Source organism: Rhyacophila brunnea, unplaced genomic scaffold (genome assembly GCF_057557595.1).
Source record: "Rhyacophila brunnea isolate RB1 unplaced genomic scaffold, BYU_Rbru_1.0 scaffold_6, whole genome shotgun sequence".
NCBI lineage: Eukaryota > Metazoa > Arthropoda > Insecta > Trichoptera > Rhyacophilidae > Rhyacophila > Rhyacophila brunnea.
In genome coordinates this window covers 17,433,965-17,445,450 of record NW_028233276.1, presented here as the reverse complement: position 1 = coordinate 17,445,450, position 11,486 = coordinate 17,433,965, and the positions used below count along the sequence as shown (strand labels likewise).

The 11,486-nt window shown below is 33.4% G+C and overlaps 1 pseudogene; it reads right to left on the bottom strand.

Moving 5' to 3' along the window:
- Nucleotides 1-3,842: 3,842 nt before the first annotated feature.
- Nucleotides 3,843-8,460, bottom strand: LOC147065327 (retinol dehydrogenase 12-like; annotated as a pseudogene).
- Between the last annotated feature and the right edge of the window lie 3,026 nt (nt 8,461-11,486).

The following is an 11,486-nucleotide window of genomic DNA, read 5'->3' as shown; positions in this document are numbered from 1 at the left end:
AATTATTCCTATCCAAGTAGACTTGGATCGTACCGGGATTAAAACATGTGGGCGGACACATTTTGGTAGGTGTGCGCGCGCACACGCACACACATAACAGGGAACAAACCGTTTAAAAAAAATCGGTTAGGTACATGTTCAAACACGCGCGTTAACATGATCTTACTCCCTACTTCAGTTTTAGTTTGTCAATTTATGGCTACGGCCGTATGTTGTAACTTAACTACTGGGGAATGCCAAAAGAAATGGCGTATTTCAAAAAAAACACTACCTTATTCTTAGGTCAATAATTATTATAAAGCAATCATTATTCGTAGGAATTATCTTCAAATGTGTTAATCTTGCCCATTTTTTGAATAATAAAATGCCTAATTCTTGTCAAATTTGGGATCACAGAGATTATCAATAAATAATTTTTTATCGTAAATATTTCACTAAGTATAATAATGTCGACATAAATTATACTAATGGTTTTATAAATGCGTTTAAAAATTAATAAATGTAAAAAATCTTAACACCACTGCACATGTATGTACTGAAATATGACTATATTCTAAAACATTAGAGCGTGAGGTTTAAAAGAATACTATTTTATATAATAAAAATACTTTATGCCGTCATCAAATGTTTAAAATAAATATAAAGGATAATATGGCTTCAAAATTATATAAATAGATTATCTACAACGCATAAAGAATGTCCAGGATCATGCTTTTAAAATGCAATAAAAGCTCCATTTTGACCTACGCTGAGCATGTCCCCCCTTAAGATTTGAAGCTTGGTTCTCTGTTCCCGCAAGCCATCAAACATTCCCTGACCATCAGAAGTCGTTTGGTCTGAAGCTTTAAAACACTTCGGGCGATATGTCAAAGTGATAACACTGATAACTGTCCAGACAGGACGTAACATAAAAACTATATAGGAATGAACGTTTATTATATTTCGTATTTGTCATTTTCTCGGCATATTGGGTTACCGATGAACATTATAATATTTTAAGGATTAAGAAAAATAGAGATGATAAACAAGCATTCTTCGGCATTTATAATATAATATCGTTATTAATATTTTAGACATTTACACAGTAGGAGTTCAGTTGAATTAGGTTTATTATAGTTATTATTTATTTTATAGATATATCACAGTTCCGCAGAAATAATTTATTAATATATATTATTGTTAAGTGTGTGTTTATTGACCTGCCCAAAAGCTTTGGCTAAAAGGTATCTTAGAGTAACTATGCCATCAAAGTTTTCGCCTGCGGTGCCAATACAATATTTGCTCATTTAGTGCCAACACAGAGACTGGCGCGTTTGGAGCAATTGGCCATTGTATATAATTAACGTGTTATTTAAATGTGGTAATTGAAAGGTCAGCAGTGATTCTGTCAGATCAGATTCAGATAAAAACAGATTTAAAATCTTGTAAATAGTATGATATGGCGTTTTTGTCTACTTAAAGAAAGTTAAGCATTACCTTACCTCTGCCATTGCCTACTTCTCTCTGCAAGTCTATTTAATATTTTTTTTATATCTGGGACTTCATATTATGTTGTCGACAAGGTTTCTTTGAGTTTCTAGAAAATGTCCAAAGGGTTCGGCCAATCAACAAAGGTTGGGAATCGAATTCGTGAATTGTAAACGAATGGCATACAGAAACATAACCACAAATCCCAACACCGAATCACACAGTCAACATAGATAGTTACATTGCATGATCGAGGGGATGGATGGCAGTAGGTTCTCCAGGAAAGGTTTGTAAAATTCGGGATTCAATGCTGCCTGCTGATGCCTAGTAGGTAGTGTTGGGAATAGTGGATTGTTTTGAGGATCCCAAATAAGCAACTTAGTTTTAACATACGATTAACTTTATTTATATTCAACTGCATGAATATTATTATACAGAATTATTATAACAGATTACATTTTTAATGCGCGCGTTACAATCAACCGAAGAGAACTAACTAGTATCACGCCGCACAAACAGGTGCGGCGTAAGAGGGGGTATCTAGCAGCGTCGCGCCGCGACGGCTATATGTTAACACGTACTTCTTTATTAATTATATTATTTAATTATATTGTTATATTATTCTATTAGACGGCTATCTCTCAACAGGTAGCTTTGTAACATAAAATCACTGAATTTTGTCTCTAGATATTACCATATTGTCATCTTTCTTTGAATTGTAACCAAATATATGAATAAACGTCAAATATTGTTTTCAAATATATAGATAATAAATATATTAAGGGGGGGCTGAAGAGCTCGATATTCAATCATAATTTAGTATAAAAAGGACCTCGGCGTCGTAAGCACGTTAATTTAAATCGATCTTTTCGCAAAAATCACTAATCATCGGAGGTTTTATTTCAAGAAACATTATTATTATTATTGATATTGTCGGCCGCCAAACATTATTATTTTATAAACACCTGCACGTTGTCCGTCTGCTGATCAGAAAATAGGGCTGTCAAAATAATAAATATGAATTAATATTTTTAAAATGTTAATTTCATCATAGTTTTTAATCAAACCTGTGCAAGTACATACTGATAACTTGGGTGGATTTCGTAGCAAACATACTATTGAATACATACGGGTATATTATTATTATAACCCAATTCAAATTGAACATAGGTTGATACTCAAATACTATTATAGTATGTTTAGGATTTCGATAAAATAATACGATGGTATATAATCCATATCAATTATTTGAAAACATTACATTCGCATGTACATATATAGTGTACAGATCAGATAACTGTTTACTTTGCAAGATAACATCAAAATGTCTATATACTTATCTAAATGACGAATGACATTCATGAGTGAGCACGGCTGAAAGCTTGGAAATGTGTTTTTTTATATTTCAAAATCTTTTAATTGTGTATTATTTTATTAAAGATTCAAGGCCAACTTCATATAACTAATAAAAAATACTGTTTGTTTCTACAAATAAAAAAAGACAGGAACAAACAAATCGCGGCAATCAGAAAGGCCAGCAAATATGGCCGACAATGCGTGATACACAAACATAAAATACACACAATTACAAACACATTCGAAGTTTGCCGCACACGTACAGACCACGTGATATTTGTTTACGCAAAATCGTCGCTTTTCAAAATGGCGAATTTGATTGCCAGATTTTACTGCAATGAATCTGTATGTTCCTTCTTGTCTTTTTTTATTCGTAGGTTTGTTTACTATGTACACCGAGAAATTTCCATTTATAAAATCGGAAACGATTTTTACAGAAGAGTTTTGGAATATAATGCAACCAAAACTGGAAAAAATTCTATCATGGGTGTTGACTTCCTGAATTAGTTAACACCAGGTCCATGCCACTACGTGAACCACAGTGGATATTAAGCCATTTCCACACTGGCAACAAGTTGCTGGCAACCTCATTAAATTTTACGATACTTACCATTTTTGCTTAAGAAATTTTACGATAGTTATCGTAAAATCTAACGAGGTTTCCAACAACTTGTTGCCAGTGTGGACCCGGCATTAGATGCACAAAACTTAAATAATCTATATTATAAATAAAAATTTTAAATTATAAATATTTATGATTTATGTCTTCGATGACAGCCCTGATGAAATAAATATGAAATATGAGTCGATCGAGTCGTGTATAAGTTTATTGAGACAAACAACTTTGACGCGACCTTTTTATATTAACTAATAGACCAGAATCTGGTCTACTAGTTAATATAAATATATATATATATAAATCAAAGAGATTGGACTCCAATCTCTTTGATATAAATAGATGACCACATGTAAAAAAATCATATTTTCAAATCTCAAGGCCAATTCTGTAGAACGTCCCCTTAATATGGATCAGTTTCAATCACTTGTGTTTGAATATCATTGACGGTCTCTGCTTTGATGGGATCCCAATTTTCCAAACCAACGAGTTTACAAGAGACTTTCCAAAACTGTTCAGCACTTTCTTTGTTTCGGGCTTCTTTGCTCGGTTTGACAGGAACACAATCACTGAAAGCATAGGCTAATATACTAGATAGGAAGGTATTTAAAAAAAAATAAGTGTGTTGGATTTTTTGTCATATTATGTCCTATCTAGGTCAGAGGGTCAAATTAGTTTTTCTAAGTTATAATTTTGACAATTTCACGAACCGGAACGGCGCTCCGATGCACTCATGTCCATTTCGAACACTGATTAGTTAGTATTGATTAAACACACCTGTAATATAGTCCAGATTCATTTTTTTGCTTTCTCATCCACAGCACAAAATATACTTGTCTGTGCACCAGATTCCAGAGTTTTGCTGAATAATCTCATTGACATCCACAATAGTCGCATCCCCGAGAAATAGGTATCGTCCAAATGTTTAAAGAGCTCGGTGGCAATTACTCCAGGGTGCAGGGAATACGTCGTTACCACACGTCACCTTCGATATTGTGTTCCTATAAGACATAAGTTTTACAAAATCCTGATTTATGCATCCCAGGCATAGCCTTCACAAAGGGGGCTGGCAGAGCTCTAATCTAAGAGGGCCCGGCATGGCGGTTCGACCAGTTGAGTGAAATAAACACACACACCACAAATTTGCTCCAATGAATATAATTTCACTTAATGAATATTAGTATTTCAAAAATGTTATGATGATTTCACGTATACAATTATTATATTTAAAATTATTTTCAGTGTGTGTTCTTAACTAATGAATATTGCTATTTATCCAATATGACGAAGGGCCACATCAGTGGCGCACCCAGGATTTAATATTGGGGGGGGGCAAGGAGGAGAATGTAAATTAGTCCCATAGACTCTTTTTCTTCTTCACAGCTTAATTTCTCGTTTATCGGTCTTTTGTTTATTGCACTCGATGTACATATACCATGGTCCCCACATCCTGATACGGGCCCTCAGGCTAGGATATTTGGCAGCCCCCCTACCTACCGCTAAGATTAAATGCAGTGTGAAACACTACATTAACGTTTTTCAAATTGTAGTTTAGTTCAAATTAAGGGTACTTATACAGTGAATTATTGGCGATTTTTAATACATCTACTTTTATAATGGAGCTGTCGAGTATCGACACATAATAATCAAAAAATATATTGCACAATTATATAAGTAATTGAAAATGTTCATGGCCATGAAGTGTAATAGCGCCGCAGGCGACTTTTTTACTATTAAAGCTAATTTATGATGTGTGTTTATCTCACTTATCTGGTCAACCCGACACGCCGGGCCCCCACAGCCCGGGCCCCCAGGCTAGAGCCCTGTCAGCCCTCCCCAGCTATGACCTACACCACTCCGGAATTCGGGTGGCCACCGAGAATTTTTTGACAGTTCCCTTAGGTATTGGGTTTATAAAAAAACCTGACATTAGTGTTTCGAAATTTTTGTGTTAGAAATTAAAATCTAAGATTTTTTTCTAAAAAGGGTGCTGGAGAATTATTACAAATCATTTTTTTTGCCGTGTTTTTATTTGTCTAATCTATTGGCTTTCAATTTCAATGTTTTTGGGGGGGGGGCAAGGCCCCTTGCCCCCCCCCCCTGGGTGCGCCACTGGGCCACATATCACATATTACTTGGCTACCACAACGGGGTGCTACATGTTGTGATGCCGAGTGCCGACAACTCAACAATTCAATTGAATTTATATAAAAATACAAAACATTGCTAAAAATACACGGAATACCCTTCATTTTACCTCGCGGAACCCTGGAGTTCTGCGGAATACTATTTGGGGAACAGTACTGTAGAACATTATACCGCCCTTAGCGATAGGTTGGGGCACCTGCCAAACATCATGGCCTGGGGCCCCGCTTCAGGATGTAGGGGCATGTTCCGTGTATCCATCACATCCATCAATCATGAATTGCATAAGTATATTATATTAGTATGTAAATCCTCCTTTAAAGACGGATATAAAATTATTTCTTTAAAATTTTTGCAATCAAAGATTTCGATAATAAAATCGCATTTTTTCGTATTATTCTTTGTCTTCGCTATTACGGTAAAATGTTTTATCTTATTTGGATTTCCCGTATCTTTCATTTGCTCCCATTATTATATCAAACTCATTTTTGACCATCACTACAATGATGCTACTTAGTTTTTTTTAAACGTACTTACTATTAATTTATCCGAGAGCTTTTTGGCAAATAAAACATTTCCAAGTTTGCTTTGTGAATATGCTCCAATAGCACTATAGGGTCGATTTTCGTACATCAAATCATCAAAATTTATTGACCCATCTGTGAAGAAAACATTTTTGTGTATTGTCAAGAAAACTAAGTATGCACTGAAAACTAGGGATTGCAATCTCAGATAAAATTGTATATTATTCACTTTCAATATCTAGATTTGTATTTTCTCCATCCGGATCTCGAATGAACGAAAAAACCCAATCAAATTTTGTTAGCTTTTTTCAGTACTTATGTGTGTATTCGTACAGGAGTAAAATAAATGCAAGTTAATGGGGTACATGCTCAAGCGTACGTCAAAATAGAGCGTTTATGCTATTTCCAATGCATGATCCTGGATATTCCTTAAACGTTGTAGATAATCTATTTACATAATTTTTAAGCCTTATTATCCTTTATATTTATTTTAAACATTTGATGACTGCATAAATTATTTTTATTACATAACATAGTATTCTTTTAAACCTCTCGCTTTAATGTTTTAGAATATAGTCATATTTCAGTACTTCCATGTGAAGTGGTGTTAAAATTTTTTATATTTATTAATTTTTAAAATCATTTATAAAACCATTAGTAAAATTTATGTCGACATTATTATAGTGAAATATTTACAATAAAAAATTATAGTGATAATCTCTGTGATCCTAAATTTGACAAGAATTAGGCATTTTGTTATTCAAAAAATGGGCAAGATTTACACATTTAAAGATACTTTTAAAAATACTAATTATAAGCTATGTGTTTGACATGAAAAAAATCGGTTAGGTACATGTTCAAACACGCGCGTTAACATGGTCTTACTCCCTACTTCATTTATCGTTTGTCAATTTATGGCTACGGCCGTATGTTGTAGCTTAGCCACTGGGAAATGCCAATAGAAATGGCGTATTTCAAAAAAATACTACCTTATTTTTAGGTCAATAATTATTATAAAGCAAACATTATTCGTAGAATGTTTATCACATTTGAATGGTCAAAGACATAGATTAAAATCAGTGACTTTAAAATTATCTTTAAATGTGTAAATCTTCCCCATTTTTTGAATAATAAAATGCCTAATTCTTGTCAAATTTGGGATCACAGGACACAGAGATTATCAATATAATTTTTTATTGTAAACATTTCATTATAATAATGTCGACATAAATTTTACTAATGGTTTTATAAATGCTTTTAAAAATTAATAAATATAAAAAATCTTAACACCACTTTACATGGACGTACTGATATATGACTATATTCTAAAACATTAGAGCGAGAGGTTTAAAAGAATACTATGTTATGTAATAAAAATACTTCATGCTGTCATCAAATGTTTAAAATAAATATAAAGGATAATAAGGCTTCAAAATTATATAAATAGATTATCTACAACGTTTAAGGAAAGTGCAGGATCATGCTTTGAAAATAGCATAAAAGCTCCATTTTGACGTACGCTGAGCATGTGGACCGTTAACGAAACAAAATTTTACATGTTACATAATATTTACAATAATTTGAGACAAAATTTTATTATAAAGCAATCTTTACCCTATACACACAAAACGTGGCATATAGTGGAAAAAGGTTTTTTCGTAAATTACGAAATTATAAGGACTTAAATCAGATTTCCTGTAGATTTTGATAATTATTATTGCTATTTTGAAACTGGTCAGTTACTTTAAGGTTTCTTTCTTTAGTCGACAATATAATATGCGATTTTTTGTATAATAATACTAATCAAAATGCCTAGGGTTCTAGAATTTCAGTCAATAAATTGGAATTGCAAACACCACTCGTAATCCCGAGGTCATTTCAGCACCAACCATAGAATATAATGATATTCCCTGGCTCTTGTCCTGACACAGCCATTTGATGGGCAGCAACAAACTTTCAAACATTATGCTGGGTCCACACTGGCAACCTCGTTAGATTTTACGATAATTATGATAATTATCGTCAAATTTAATGAGGTTGCCAGTGTGGACACGGCATTATTGATACCAACAGACAAAAAAGTAAACACCGCATAATAATATGTACAGGGGATGTTTTACAATCATTAGCTATTTGCTGATTTAGTCAAGGAATAAAGTTTCCGCAAATAAAATAATAATTGCGAAAATCATAATTACCTACATGCATGGCACCTGGATGATACAATGACTATTCTAGCAGGAGCAGATTTGATAATCAGAGGAAGTAACAGCAGAGTTAAAAGAAAATGTCCCAAATGATTGGTTCCAAGCTGAGTTTCAAACCAATCTTCAGTTTTCCCTTTGGACACATTATACCCCTAAAAATCTGTCACCATGAATAATTAGGAACCTAAAATTTAGAAAGTATGCCTACTCATCAATTATTATTGGACATTGGATCATCAACGTCTGATCACAAAAATAATACAATACTATGAATGTCATGTGCAAACTTTTCAACAAGACTGTTTTAATAATCATATTATGTAATATTAATATACTTAGGTACGAATTACTCATTTGGACCCTTTTGCGTTTTATTGCAAAGCTACTGAGCTTTTCAGAAAATTTCGGATCGGATATATTATAAACCTGCATTGTTTGATAAGAGGATCGCATGCATTATGCTGTATGACCCAGACAATGGAAGTGTTCATTCGTAGGGCTGATCCTAGCAAATTCAAGGCCCGATTGGAGCAGTGAGCCAGCCCTCTAAGTATAGTATTTTCCTCTCGAAAATGGATGTGAGGGTTGAGGATGGGAGGGGCTATTTTAAAATCATATTTATTAATATCTGTATTATAGCAACTTACAGGCTATTTTGACAATATATCAAAACTATTTACTACCTCATCAAGATGATATTTTTTTGCCTTTTAACTGTAAATGATTCAATAACAAGTTTAACTATGTACTAGATTCTTCATTAACAATAATTTTTAACAGTTGTAGTTGCAAAACAGCAAAATAGGTACCTACTGCTCGTTTTATTCGTCAAACTCTAACAATATTGTATTGTGTTTCATTTCACATGGTTCTTGATCTTTCCCGAAAATTCTAAGAGATTATAGGTAACTGCACAAGGGCACGTAGGTACTCAAATATTTGATTAAAATTAAAACCAACTTCAATCTAGTATTTTTCATTGCGACACCCAAAGTCACGTAGCGCGCGAGGTGCTCAGAATACGAGGCGCTATTGGACCCGATCGGTTTAATCAGACCGGGTCTGATTCGAGTCACTCTCATTGGATGTGTCGACAAACTGAAATGTGATGATATACGTACTTACTTCGAATTTACGCAACTTGTAAATAATCTAAAAGTTGTGAAAATGCATTTTTTTTTATTTAAAAACAAAATCGAGTACCCCCCGCTAAACTGCGATGAAACACAATGTAGTTACACGGCTGGCAAATAACGTAATATTTTGCGGCACACCGATTGGACAGTTCTGAGTTTTTGACATACTAGAATACTTTTTATTGACATCTTGCCGGAAACCATCATAGGTATGCTTAATCTAAAATCGAGCCATAAAAAAATTAGCCTGCTAATAATATAATATGTAATACTATTGCGTAATAATTAAGTCGGTAAATAATCTCAACGTGCTGTTATCAGCTGTCCGTGTGCCCTACGAAGGTTTTATTTTTGGGGCCTTAATTTTTATTTTGCAAACAATAAAAATACGTAAAATTTGAAATAAAAATTATTTGAAAATGAAGGCTTTAGAAACAAGGCGGTCTATATTTGGTCAAAAAATTGTCAACTTTAATAATTATGAATAAATTTTGCTATTGGAAAAAATATCTAAAAAGCCAATTTTCATCATGAATTGATTTTTTATTCCGTCACCCATTATTTGGTTTTTTGGCACCTGAGTATAAAAATGTTCACCATTTTTATTCTATCGTATGGAAAAGAGTGGATTTTTCAAGCGCTGACTGATCTTTTCTGGCATTACAGCCCGGGCCTCTGCCCTGTATTCCGCTTTACTTCTCCAGTCTATCATTCCTAGCTCTTGCAAGTTTCTCTGTATCCCATCAAGCTACTCGAAGTCGTGGTCTTCCTGCACCCTGCGTTCCTTCTGTATCACTAGGTGCGAGGCATTTAGTCCGTGCCTTTTCATACATACGTGTCACGTGGCTAGCCCACCACATACATTGGGTTTCTGATAAACCTAACTACGTTAGCAGCGCTCGAAACGGACCGGAGAGAACCGTAACGCAGTTCTGCTTCGTGAAATCTTTGAGGATTGCGAGGCGTCTAGTAAAATCTTCGAGCCTCGTCAGAATATTTAATATTTTGTTTCGGTTCAGATCGAGTTGAAATTGAAAAGCATATTTTTTTCCCTCTCCAATAATATTCATTGACATTTATTTGTGTATGTATAATAATTTATTATTAATGTTTATTTTTAATTTATTTTATTGTGTTACCTAACTGTCAATGGTGGAAATGGATTGTATTATTGATTTAATTTAATGAAACACATTTTTTTGTACTTATTCCACTTTTTATTAAAATGTATTAAATTATTAATAATTTAAATCAATAATAAGTTTATTTTTAGTAATTACACAATTTTGTAAATATGTATTATTATATGTTTTTATGTTAACAATGATTGCTGTAACATAAGCGTAGATTTTAAAAATATTATGGAAAGGTACATTATGTAAAAACTAAGAGGTACAAAGCTTTATATTTTAGATATAACCAACACATTTTGGAAAATTATCAAGCGTTCCGTTTCGATTCATTTTTTATTTTTAACACTGCGTTTGGCCGCATCAAAAAGGTTATCATTCTCTAAATATACTAATAAAATTCTCAAATTTCTCGAGAATCTCATTTCAAATATCTCAAGAAATGGGCATCTTGAGTTTTCATAAAGGATAATCAAGGTTTCTTCAGCGCTTGAAATGGAAAAGTTTACGAACCGGAGCGCTCGTCAGTTTTCTGAAGATATTTATATAGTTATCAATTCTTATGTGTATGTCATAAAAATAAGTGTGTTGGATTTTCTATTATATGGCCAATCTTGCTCAAACAGTGAAATTATTTTGCCACCAGACGGAGCAATAATTTTACCGATTTCACAAACAGGAACGGCGCTCCGGTGCTCTCCGGTCCATTTCAAGTCCTTGGTTTCTTATTATTTCTCGAGAATTCTTGAGAAATGAATTCTTAATCACAGCCTCTACTCGTCTATGCCTGTACTAGACAAAAATCATGGCTGATCATCACTCCTAGTGATGACCCCATAATATATGACCCGCAGTCGTAATTGTATTATTGTTTTAGTGGCATTGATATTATTGAGGTAGACCTA